The sequence below is a fragment of the Anopheles aquasalis genome, chromosome 3 (genome assembly GCF_943734665.1).
Source record: "Anopheles aquasalis chromosome 3, idAnoAquaMG_Q_19, whole genome shotgun sequence".
Lineage (NCBI taxonomy): Eukaryota > Metazoa > Arthropoda > Insecta > Diptera > Culicidae > Anopheles > Anopheles aquasalis.
Genome location: NC_064878.1, coordinates 47572748 through 47586563, shown reverse-complemented (window position 1 = coordinate 47586563; position 13816 = coordinate 47572748). Strand labels below are relative to the sequence as shown.

Here is a 13816-nt window from a genome sequence, read left to right as displayed (position 1 = left end):
TCTGTTTTTGGATTGGCCTCCAAAATCGCTGCCACTGCCACCGACGACAGATGCAGTGGGACGCTGCGCTGCGTGAGCGTGCTGTCCCAATTATGTTCGGCTGCTCGACCGCCTTTAAACATATAAACAAAAATTTCAAGATCACCCGGAACCCACACTCGTGGGGGCCGCGACCGCGAGAGCAGTGGTGGTGCGATCGTTGTGCCCAACACTAACACTAAAGGCACACCTTTCCCAAAACCCCTACTGCACGCACACGTCGCATAGCGTCACCCTGAAGCGCCGCAACATCTCGAAGAGATCGATGCGTCATGCGCTTTCTTGGGGGTTTCTTAGAGCGTTGAGCGGCCGTATGGAATGTAGGCAAGGCGTACGCACACCACTGCGCAGTGTTTGATTGACACATTGATAGCACTCCATCTGGGTTCGATTAGCAAAACGACAATCTGCTTCCACTGTTCTACATTCAGTCCAGTAAGGAACTATTCTGCTGGAGCTTAATGTACACGTTGAAAACCGCATCACTGAAGCTAACCCGTTTGCTGATTGTAAACCGCAAACAACAAGCCAGTGTATTGGTGTACTGTGGGGGGGGGGGTGATTCCGGTTGAACATTAGATTCGGCTAACAACTGCTGGTAGAAAAAAACGAAATATCGGAAGATAACTCGTTCGCTACCAACCAATCACCTCACGCCAGCCAATGTTTAGTGCGAGAATATACGGAATTTCCACTCCTTTCGTCGATTTTCATCGTTCTCGTTTTGTTCTAAAAATAAACTCCGATCACTACATGCAGCGGAACACAAATGGCCTTAAAAAAAATGCTCGTTGGTTACAGCTCACCGCGGTTCTCTTCGAATTACGAAAGCGAAACGGAAACGACCTCCACCCTCTATCAATCTTCAAACGAACGAAATCGAAATCGTTGTCGTTGTCGTTGCGATAGAAAGTCTTTCACTCCTCACAGCTTATCGTCCCGATCTATGTGACTGCCTCAGCGACAGCGAAGACGCACGACCAGCTCGTTGACACCCTTTAACAGGCCCAAGTATGTCACACCACAAGATGCACCACCATTGACTGACTGACCCACTTATCCGATGGTTTACCCTCCTGTTCTTGTTGTTATCTAACCTACGACAATTCACTGTTGCGTAGCGCGGCACGACTCACCGAAAAGGCAGAATTTAAACGACACTTGCCCCCCAAAAAACAGCAGCAGCAACTAACTCGCGAGATGTTTCTAGAACGCCAGTGATAATCGGCCGTTCCGTGCCGTTGTGTAGCCGCTTGTTTAAAACTCGTTTCTACGTTCTGAAAACCGCGCACACAGCCGAACCGTTCGGGCACAACTGAGCATCGGGCCAGATCAGACCGCTTTCGCGCAATCGATTCGCGCGCCCATGGTCCATGTCACTTCGTCTCGCGGGGGCCCAAGACGACGCATTCTCATTTCGGTACGGGCTCCGGTTTGCTGGTTGTGTTCGTAGGATGAATGAAAGCTTGTCTTGCCACCACAAGTCTGGCGGTCTCGTCGCGCGTCGCGGCAATGTTTGATCATCCCATACGGCGGTCACCACAACGCAAACCACTTTACGACACGGTGAGCCGCGCGTGAGACATGCGTGGTTAACATCTGTCCAAATGCACGACGCTGAATGACGCCCGTTTTATAGTGTTGGTGTGTGGTGTAACTTGGGGATTCTACTCGGGTTGTAATTGGATTCTCCTTGTTCTCGCCCACTGATCAGTATTGAGAATGAGGGTTGCATCGTTTAATTAGCTGCGATACGAACACAATCTAAAGTAGAGCTTCAAGCTTCTTGTTTTGCGGTTGTTTGTATGACCTGTGCTACATTCGACATCAGACGGTGGTCCTAATTAATCAATGACCTCATCGATTGGGATTTGACTGCTTGTTTTTGAGCTGATGATGATGAAACGATTTTATGATGAGACTATCGCTTCAAAAGGTAATAATTCTGCATTTAAGTGTGAATTTGCTTGAAGAATATACTAAAGATCACCTGCATTAGGTGCATTTATTTCTCTTCTTTCTACCTCATTCAATATAAGCCGGATAGTCGATGCACTTAAGTATGATTGGAATTGTGATAAAGCATGGAACACTTAATATTTGGCCACATTCTCTTACTCACTGTAGAGCTACTAGGGATCGCTTTGCTACTCTGTTGGTGTCTTTTTAAAGGTTATAGTCTTTTTCTTTAGTGATAATTTATTTTTCCAAAATCGAACCATACCTTCAAAAGTTATCGCCGATAGAACACGAAGGGTGATAAAAACGTCTGTACAATCACTATGAAAACTCAATTTGACTGAAAAAAAACCCACGTAAAACTGCATTTTGGCGAAAACCAAAACATAAATTTTACTTTGACAATCGTAGAGGGAATACAAAAGTAAGGTTTTAGTTCATTTACGCAGATAAAATTGCCCGTAAACTGCTCATTTGGCAAGGGCTCTGCAGTTGTGGTTTGAAAACGACGGAAGGGTTCAGGAACGGCCGTTTGTACAAAGAAGAATTCATAGGAAAAAAGATCATTCTACGTTTTATAAAGTCTCATAAAGGTCCCTTCAAGTTCTGGCCCGACTTGTCAAGCTGCCATTACAGCACAGAGATCATAAATTGGTATCGAAACAACAGCATTGATTTCATAGCAAAAATCTTCAATCCACCAAATTGCTCAACGTAGCCCAATGATTTAATCGCTATTGTTTATGAATAGCTAGATAAAATACCCACCAAATGACACCTTTTTCATGTGTTTAGCTTATTTCTGGCCTGAGATGTGTCCTATTTTATGCGGCCAAATAGTGTTGTGTTTCAAGCTTTACGAAAAGCGTTGGAACAGAGAGTTAAGAGATAAGAAACTTTTTTTTTATGTCGAACCCAAACAATCCCATATTCCAGAAAATAAATTTTAATTTCAAACACAACTGTTCGTCTTACATTGATCCACTAAAACGTTAAAGCACTAAAAATTACTTCTATTTAATCAATAGTAGATTGATTGTCCTCGCCGTAAACTTAACCGCTGGCTCGTTGTTCTACAAACCAGCGACCACCGATCGCTGGCTTAGATCTTCCGTGGGCTTGTGCTATACCAAAGATGGGCACGTGGCAGAGTTCGGGGACATGAATGGTGATTCAACACAACAGGTTGCTTTATTCCGGCAGTCATGTAGCCATTGTCGTATAGTTGCAGTACATTTATGGTTACAAAAGAACTTAATAGTCACGTTTTTTATCTTTGTTTTACCTGTTGATGAAGGATGACATCATTGCAATTTAGCTTGGCTTTTCTATTATTATGCTACTAGGTACCTTCCTGGGTGCGTCATGATATAGCCTGAAACTATTAACATTACTTGAAAACATTCGACAAAAATCTCTGCTATGGTCGTATATTATTTATATTCTATTTAATGAAATCCCTTATCGTTGACTTTTCGAAGCAGATTTATAATATACTCATACTCTCCGCGGACCACTTTATTCATTTTATTAATTAAACTACCTTTTCGCACCCTCCAGCCATTCTGTAACCGTACTTTCCTTTTAACTTTATACCATCCCCGAGCCAGCAGCAACGTTCGATTTGCATTTAATCTCCTCCCTCACGACCATACTCATTGCATATGCATAATTGAACTCCTCGCTCCTTAGCTTGCGTCTGTATACGGTCTGGTTTGACTTCTGATATCACCCACCGGGGCGGAATAACATAAAGGCATCCAGGAAAGTGGGCACGTTCCACGTCCCTTCCCAGCACTTCTCTCCAATGATACACATTTTAATTGATTTGTAGCAATTTGAGCAGAACGCAACGACCACACCTGGTCCACGGCAACACTACCGGTGTTAATTAGAATCCAATCATTCGTCAATTCCTCTTCTCATACCGCACCACGGGGTCCGTTGCTCGCTCGGCGCGAACTTTGCTGTTTTTTTTAATTACATGTACCGTGGGCGAAACAGCGGGAACTCATCAATTTTCCCACCACCCCTCTGCCCGGCCATCGCCCCATGGCCGAGCCATTCCAAAAGGATTCGCTTCCACTCCTCCTCTTTTTGTGCTGCCCTAACGGACCTCGCCACACGTTGACATTAATTATGATAGTATTATTGCGACTTGTCACATACTATCACACGATCGAGCGCATCGGATGAATCGGTTTAAGGTATTATTGCTGCTGAACCGGTGTTTTGTCGGTCCTATAACTTTTCGGTCCCTCTTTTCGTTCGTTCCGGCTTCCTGCTTTTATGGCATCGCGCACAGAACACAACAATGCCCATAGATCACACCCGCCGGCATCCCGGCCTCTCGTGTGAGGAGGTGGTTGCATAAGGAGAACGCAATAAAAGCGATTCCGTTGCGCGATTCGAATTGAAACAGTGTACCAGTGTGCCTAGAACGCAGGCCGTCATTGCCAAGTTCCTCGCACAAACGATACTCGACCGTTCAATCCTGACCATTTCCCGCTTTTCCATTATCATCACCAAGTGAAGTGGTTCGCGAGGACTAAACGAATCAACCAGAGACAAAGCGATAAAGAAAGGGAGAGAGTCAGCACCCCATGGTCTTCTTCGATGTGCGATGCAAAGCAGAATGCCGGAACCAAAATCCATTAGCTTTTTTGACATTCTAAAGATTAAGTGTGCCATGCTTCATCGAGCGAACGGGTGCAGCAGCAGCAGCAGCATCACCACCAATCATTTGGTCAAAGCTCACCTTTACAGCGGCACAACATTGCACGAAATCGATTACATATTAACTTTGCGGACACAAATCACAAAACTGCAACCTTTACCTTGCAAACTCACCAGCCACTCAACACCGGTGCAACAATGCCTGCGCTGCAAAGTGAGATCGCTGCTCAAGTATCCTCGTTGCCGGAGCTTGGCTGACGTGTTTGTTGGGCACCGACAAAGTTGATCGTGCCGACGATCGACAAACAAATTGATACAATATTACGTTCGCTCTTCCGTTTTCGACGCTAACCGCCCCCGAACGGAAAGGCATCTCGAGAAAGTTATCCGGCACCGAGCGCCAAAGTAGCAGCTACCTTTGCGCATTGCACTGGAAGCTATCGGAAAAGCGAACGAAAAGTTTTAATTACCCCGGTTACCCGGTTTCGGTATCCACACCGAACCGAGTTCTATTCCGAAAATCGCTCCAGAATTCAAAGGATGTCGTCCGGGGCAACACCTACGCCCAAAAAACGGGCGGACTGGCGTACAAGTTTCGCACCAGATCCCAGCCCGGTTCCTGTAGCTCTGCCGGTTCCATCGTGCGGTCTGGCCGTGTGACATTCCGACCTCGCCGGGGAGTTTGACGCGTGTTTGCCCCTTCTCTCTCACCTCCTCTCACTCTTGTGCCAATGTGCATCGTAGTATATGTTGTATTTTCCAGTTTTTCCGGACCACGGATTCACGGGTCCCAGCGAGCGATTGCATAAAACGACCTGGTCTGGTTGTGTTGCTTGCGAAATGAAAGCTTCGGCTGTTAGCTGGAGCGGAGGAAACTGCATTCACTGCACGGAGCCAGGGAGTGCATTCTGCCAGGGCGTACTCGTTTCCCAGTAATGGTTCTTCCACGTTTGTGGTCCACAAACCGAGCACGCTCGACAGCTCGCACTTGTTGCAAAATGCTAATTAACAATTAGCTCCTTGCACAAGCTCCGTCCAGTCGCACAGTGCACGCAACCCCGAGGAGTAACGAGGGCGTTTATCGGTTACCCATTTTCCACTCACCAAAGCGTAAATTGTTAATTAATACGCACACCGACTGGGTTGCTGCTGGCCGGATGTTGACTCGACACACGTAACGATCCGGTAAGCAGCGCTTCGCTCCGATCCGATCATGATCAATCTGTCGAATTTTCACCGGCATGTATACGAGGACTACAGCGTGCGCACCAGTTCCGGCTCCAGCGTACCGACGGGTTTCCGGGAATCCGGTCCACAACAGAGCACAGCACATTGTTGCTAGGATCTCCAAAGCAACACAGTAAAATCACTCGCAGGACGGTGGTATGGTTCCATCGTACAAAAAACATTGCTCGCTATCATCGAACGAGAACAACTGGCATGTTGAAATTTTCGAAATTGAAACCATGCAAACAACGTTACGGTTCTGTGGTTCCAGAACAATGACATCATGCTGGCATCACGGTTACTTGTAGCTAAAACGGAAGGGAAATTAAAAAGTAACGCGAGAGTTAATAGGGAAGCTGAAAGCAAGGTATGCAAAAAGTATTTCAATATTGCAGTCATGGTTGAAGAGAAGTGCATTATGGTTTAATCGGTAAGAAATTTATTACTTCGTTTTCCCTACGATACATCCTTTCCTTGGTTTATCTTTGTTAGGGAGCAGAAGCAGCTTATGGAAACCATTTTTTTTTTCTTTTAATGCTGCTTAGAATTTGATTCATAATGATCTAAAAATTAACAATTGGTCCCTAATTCTTACTTAAAATTAATCAGCCACGCTAAATGGGTTCACAAAGCGTTCTTTAACACATACTTGAATTCAGATATGAAAAATTATTAATTATCTTTAAAAATAAATCATTGTTTGGGACAAATGTTTATTGCGGTATCGCTCAGGATCCACAGAGACTATCATGGGCCTAAAAATAATATTATAACAAATTGATTTCAGTTGCAGATCTCTCCCTGTCTCAGGAAATTCAAAACCAGTCAATAATAACCAGTCTTTTTGATACTTCATTTCTCCAAAAAGCTCTAACAATTTATTACAATCTTCATTATATTTAAACTCGACTCAACGTGCAAATGAGTAATTATTTCATGACATTCCTTTTGTGAAACACGAATGAAAGCACGTGAGACAGCAAAGGTTGTTTGTTCTTGAAATGCCAACGATTCATTTAACGTTTCTATCGCTCTTATAAAAAAGTAATTAATAGATCAGGCATATAAAAATTTGTTTAATGTTGATGCCATAATGAAAATCTAGTGGAAATGCCTTTTAATTTGTATCACGAACCTTGCAAAGCGCAATACAACATTTTAGCCTTAATGTCCTTTACCTACGGATCGGTGCACAACAGGTGCACCATTCACTTTGCGTTCCCATCACTAAATCTTCGTCACGCAGCTTTTCACGCCCTGTAGTATCTCTGCGAAACATACGGCACTCGCCAAAGCGTCGCGTACCACCAACTCCAATTGAAACATTGTCTCACCGTTTTACAAACCGTCCGATAGCTCGCGATAAATCGTACGGCATGGAGTTGGGAAAAGAAATGGAAAAAAGCAACCATTTGCACTCCCGGTACTCTCCCGGCACCGGTCATGGTGGCTGCAATGCGATAGTCTGGAAAGCGACCAGCAGCAACTTTGTCCACACCGTTCCGCCGCACCGTTCGCCGACCAATCAATATGTATGCGATTGCAATAAAAATTCGCTTCAATGCTCGTCATTACTCGCATTCTGCCATCGCACTGAATATGTTTAGGTGCACGCTCTAGCGTACCAAACCGACAGTGTGTCCGGCAGTCGCCGTTCCTTCGCCGACTGAACCAAACGGTACCAACGGGAAACTGAATCAAAGCGCAAAATGTGCCATTCCAGGCTGGCGGGCTTTCTTTTTCACGGCTACTTGGGCACTTCGATTGCCACCAAGCAGCCAACCGTCCGAAAGGGCGGCGACCAGCAGCAGATCGGAGCTGGTGCCAACGGCAGGCCGTCCGATCGATCCAGCCATTGTACGACGAGAGCAGAAGAGCAACACTCGGAACGCCATCGTCCCAGTAGCATCAAAGCGTTTGGTTTGCTGTAATGTTGCCGTCCTCGCCATGTGCCCTGCCAAAGTTCAGAGCCTAAGCAAAGCATTTATCGACCATACATGCGATTATAGGAAAATTATTAATCCATTCCATTGAACCGGGCGACCTGCTTTCCGGTCCGTGTCCGTGCGACGATGAGGCCGGCGTTTGGCGCACCAAGCGGCAACGGCAACGGCAACGGCAGCCTGGAATGTGTTTTGGCACGAAAGAGGAGCAAATTTTGAACAATCATTAAACGGACCGAGGGCGCCTTATGCACGAATCGATGACTATATGAGCGGCACTATGCGGCGCTTTGATACGCGGTACATGGGAAGGCGCATGTACCGGACTGTATCGGGTTGTACCGGGTGAGTTTGTTACGAGCAGCAACCTGATGATGGCAGATTTAGTGTTGAGCCATAAGACAGTGCCGGAGGCCGAGGTGAAGCGTACAGTTACCGGAAGTCGCAATGTGTTCATAAAACTGGCGAAGCTTTCCCAGATCACCATCGAATCGAATTTTGCAGAATAACGTTCGGACCTTCAGACCGACCGGTCGGTCTGTCTGGCACCAAACGGAGCAAATGGAGCAATAAAACTGTCTTGAAACATTCTCACGCGACCAGACAGAAGAAACGTACCGACTTGCCATCACACGATGACGACTCCAAGCGATGCAACACTATCTATTGCTCTGCCAAACTCAATTACCGATCGGCGCTTTACGCCCAGTGCTTGGAGATCTAACAGCAGCAGCAGCAGCAGCAGCAGCAGCACCATCAGGAGCAGCAGCAGGAAATGGGTCGATCAGGTGCAAAAAGGTGCACTCCTGGTTATCGCTGCACTCGACACTGCAGACTGTGCAGACCACCCCGATGGGCTTATGCTTCGCCTCACCCCTTTTCACACATGGCGCCATTAGTTACAGGATCGGCAGGATCGGCCGTACTACACCCAGTACAGCGTATATCATACATGAACATAAAAGAGAGCAGTGTTAATATCGTTTTATCTGGAGCGTCTGATCTGTTTGTGTCACAAAATTAGGACCCCAACAGCCCAGTGCAGCACGAGCAAGCAGACGACAGAGTTGGGACAGTCTCCTGGCAACAGTTCGCTACCACCACTTCAGCCACGACAAGCGTCTGTTGCTATGCGATGTATTTGCTGCAATCTGAATTTCGGAACTGCATCGCAGTAAACCTTAATTAACGATCGTAGCCGATACACAAGCTGCACTTCCGGTGGTGGTAATGGTGTTCAGTGGCCAATCAAATCATTAAATTCCTTGTTGTTCAGTCAGCTGCCAGCGTTCTCATCAGGGTACGACGAATTAAGCAATAAAGCTCGCGACATGGCGGCAGCTCATTTTGCTGGCCTCCCTTTTGCTAATTGCACTTTAGTTTTTTATTACGTGTATGAGCACAACATTCCCCTCAACCGATGCGATTATACGACTGGATGAATTCATAATTGCAAGCGAGGTAGAAGCAGCCACGACAGCCTGTTAGTATTATGATGTGCACTGGCAATACAAAATAATGTTTTGTGGAGCATTGTGTTTAAAGAAAAATGCTTTTCTAATCGTCCCTTTTCATCTACAAAGTTTAACTTTTTGATTTCACATGGCATATTAATACCAAAAAAGTGGACCAATGGCCCCTTCCCATAAAGCATCGGCGTGGACACTTCGGCGGTGACTTGTGAAGACTGCACATATAGGGAGCGGAAGTTCAAACCGTAGTAAAACCACTAAACATTATCGTGGAGCGAAAAAAAAGTTTCCCTCTTTTGCAACCTACTATCATGCAAATGTGGATTGAAATCCGTCGGATGGAATGGAATGGAGAGAGTCCGCGAACAAACTCAAAACATTACAGACTCCCCTTCCCTGCCCCGTTCAATTGAAGCATAAATTTGGCAAACAATCGATGGAAACCATTGAACCTCACGCCGGTCTGCTTTCATCCATTGCATCCATTGTTCAGTCTGACCTCAATTTATGCCGCAAACCGGAAGCCCCAGGATTGGGTTGTTTTCCTCCTTGAAAGTCAATCCGATGCCCGGGGCGCGAGGGTTTATGGATTGTTTTTGCGTTTCGAAATAATTTTAATAAAATTCCAACCAATCAAACGCAATCAATGGGCCTTTTGCTTGATTTTACTTAATTTTACATTTAAATTGATGACCGAAACGGACGGGTGATGTGATGGAAGCTATTCTTAGCCATTCTTTTCATCTGGAATCCAATTAATTTTAATAAAAGCATGGGCCTCTGTGCTTCATGCTTCCGGGAGCGGGTGCGTTATGTTTTTAATTTCAATCGCAACGTTTAAAGTTCAGGCGAAGAGTGCTGAATGGTACAACATATTTCATTATGAACCAGTACACACCTTTACCGTATTCATTAATCAATCCCGGGACTCCACCAGCCGGCGTCTGTATTTACGCCCTTGAAATAGACATTAAATATTGATTGATTGTTTCGAAATTGTTTTCCGCACGGTTTCACGGTTCCATTTCGCCCCCGATTCCCAGAACTCCCACTAATCAAGCGCTGATCAGTTGTTTGGAGCGTATCACAAGAGCGAGGAACAAAAAAAAAAGAGCGGAACAAAGGACATGACGACATGCCAACTACACCCGAGCGATGCGTGAGACTGTGTGTCTGCACACCGGAAGCGGTGGCAGATGACGATACGGGTGTACTCTTACTGAAAAGGTAGCACCATAACATGGCTGCGACCCCCGTCGTTTCCGCCGTTTTAATACCATTTGATACCGGAGATCGTTCATTTCGTTTCGTTGTGTGCTGGTGCACCATTATTTTCAAATCATCGCGCTCTCCACCGTTCCAGTTCTGTTGCACGCTAACGACTTCTACGGACTCTGGACTCTGTTCGAGTGGAAAAATCGGGAAAAATACACGAAACAGTCGAGACAGTACTGAGTAATATGGAAGGCGGTATGGCTTCTTCCGGCGAACTTTTCCTATTGTTGCGCACGAAATCAAAATCGAACAACACGCAAAAAAGGGAGTTTGGCCCATTCCCACAGGCCCCCGGTGAGTCATGAACTGTGCTGGTAGCTTGTTTAAAATTAATTTTATCTAATATCTAACCTGACAATCTAACCTGGTGGCAGTGGCAGAGCATCATTTAATGTGAAACGTGAACTGAACCTGCTGAAGAAAATCAAAAGTCACCGGAGTGCTGCATTGTTACGCTGGTTACGCCGTCGGATTTTATCGCATTCCCGCTGCCAGTTTCACTCCACCGTTCGTCAGCAAACCGTTGCCAGGGCAACCAACTGGTACTGAAGCTCCCTCGAGCACCAGGAGCATATCTTCACGCTTCTGGCTTTAGCCAGATGACGGCTAGTACCGTCAATTGTTGGCAATTAGGGTTGGCAAAATTTGGCAACGGCATCAGCGTTGACATCATTCTTTCGCCACCTTCACTAAGGCACGTGCCGCATACCCGGGGAAACTGGAACCTCTGTTTTGGGGGTGAAGTGTGAGGGATAAGCCCTCATCCTTCTGATATGCTTCCGGCTGCTTACGACTGAAGAAGACTGACGTGTGCGCGGACAAAAATTAAAACTTTTCGCCTTCAAGCGTGCCCTTCCGCCAACCCGCATCAGATGATAATGTAGCGGAGCCACGGCGCTTAACCGCGTGCAGTCTCAGCTCAGCTCAGAAGAAATGAGTGTAAAGAAATGGGAGAACAAAGCGGAAAAAGGGAAAACACAAAATGGCTGACCTTGTAAGTTTTCCGTAAGCGCCCGGCCGTTCGTTTCAGGAAGCTGAGGAAGTTAATGCTTGCATTCTATCTTTGTCTGCACAGCTTACGTGTTCTATTGTTTTTTTTTTTTCGGGTGTGTTTCTGTTTTGTTTCGTTCCGCTCCGTTTCGTTCCGTTCGTCCGTGCTGTTCAAACATTCTGCACAACGGCGGCCCGCGAGGAACTTGCTCGCGAAGAAGCTGACGAACTTAAATTTCAATCTCTTCGCTTGGGCAGACGATGGCTGTTTTAATAATTATGCTCCTGTTGAAGAAGTTCGCGGGTGCCCTCGCTCACTCCGTGGATGACAGTAACGCGAAGCCGGGGCGAGGACAAGACAATTTGCGTTTAAACTTTTTGTGTCCTCCGAGCTCCGTGCGAACGGTTGCCATCCTGCCTCATCGGAAACAAAGCGAATCGCATGATACTTAGCAGAAAACCGCGCTGTGTCAATGGGTTTGCCTTCCGCATTTGGGTTGCTTTCTTACCGTGCACCATCCCCTCAACGTGTCCCACACGCGCTATCAGCACAATTCCACGTTAACCTCCGCGTGGCTTTCTTGATAGCTATCATCATCATCATCATCATCATGCACCACAAGGCTGGCCGGGCTGGCTGGTGGAAGGTATATAAATCTTGGATTTTTTTTTTCATCCATCCCGCTCCCGTTCCACCACTGTAATGCTCCATTTACGGAGCATTGTCCTTTTGGAGCGGTTCCAAAACCAACGACGACATCGCACGAAAGGCTGTGGCCGTGGCTGTGGGCATTCCCATAGCATTGTGAATGGTGGCTGATGCTTACTCGCGCGAATAACGTGCAAACTCCAGACTCCGGAACCCCGGCAGGAGACGCGACTTGAAGGAGCCAGCCCCAGCCAGCAGGGGAAGTAAATCAGGTGTGCGCCACAATACCGAATGTCTCGAAATGTGGTGCATGGCAATGAGCGAGATATCATTTATGCAGCAAACGTTCTATGAGGTCTTACGTTCGTAGCTCGGTAGCGAATGTACAAATGAAGGTTTTGTAATTATTATGCGTTCTTAAAGGCCATTGCATGTTGAACAAAATTATTTCATTAGATGTAGTGCAATATTAATTTTACAATAAAAATAGCAAAAATTGGAATAAATCACCGTCACCGACCCATAAAGACCATTAGCGATCAGCAAACAGTGATTTATATTGACAATCAAGCATCCGCTAAGTTGAACAACGTATTTATAGACCAGAATCTATATCGTTTTAGCGTTTAGCCAACCAACGAAGACGATGGAGGCGCATAATGGAGGCGCATGGAGGCGCATGAAGGCGCATGGAGGCGCCCCAATACCATGGGCAAATTTTATGCCAATTGCGTGCAAATTATGAGGAATTTTCCCCAAAATTCAGTCGCTAAGCAAAAAGGACATATCATATACATCTCAGTGCAACTATTTTCTCTCCGACAAAAAAAAACAAAACATTTTACTGACGAGTATTTATTGTAGAGTTATATTAGTAGTTACGCGATGGGCATTCTACGCACAATTATTCGGCAAATGGCAGCTAATGACTACAGTAACTTTTATGCATATTGTTGTACTAATATGATGCTCGATCTTTTAGCACAGCGCCTATAAGATCGCCCAAGCGATCATGTTGCTAAAAAATTAATGGCTTGATAATGGAACGTTCGTATTGGTAGCGGCCGCGTACTGAACATGCCCAAGTAATCCTCTTCTATCCATAAAACACAGAATGAAAACACAGTGAGGAAACCTATATAATAATTTGATCGGATCTCGAGGTTGATGAACTAAGAATTGTTCAATCTCTTCCAGACAATATCAGACAATAAATCGGACAGGAGGCAGACCAGGATCGTTCGTCTAAAAAGCGAAACATAAGGATAACCCGTTCGTAATTAATATGAAGAAAATACACAATGAAAATGGGTTATCAATCGTTTTTTTTAATCCGTTAGCACTTTTCCACTCGAAAAAGCTGCCTGATCGGAAAAGCTGATTGCCTCTCGCTCTAACTTTTTGGTCCTATACCGAGTTCCCACGCCAATTAGCCTACCCGTACCCAGCATAAACATAAACCAGAAGGCAGCGTGTGCGGCGTTATGTTTACATCTTGTGTTTCTTGGAATTTTATGTTTTTCTTCAAACCTTCGGCGCGTGTGTGCGTTGGATCCTCCCACCCAAACACGCGAGTAACCTGATTC

At 45.8% G+C, this 13816-nt stretch overlaps 1 protein-coding gene across 2 annotated transcripts in view; it reads right to left on the bottom strand.

The window, feature by feature from the left end:
• The window catches only part of LOC126577081 (uncharacterized), a 4908-nt gene extending 3543 nt beyond the window's left edge, over positions 1–1365 (bottom strand). Inside the window, exon 1 of one of the 2 annotated variants that reach the window (XM_050238489.1) lies at positions 1176–1365. The gene's annotated coding sequence lies outside the window, so the exon portion shown is untranslated. Of the gene's footprint in view, positions 1–845; positions 1100–1175 lie in introns of those variants that run through there. The other variant, XM_050238490.1, reaches the window with a different exon arrangement.
• Positions 1366–13816: the final 12451 nt, after the last annotated feature.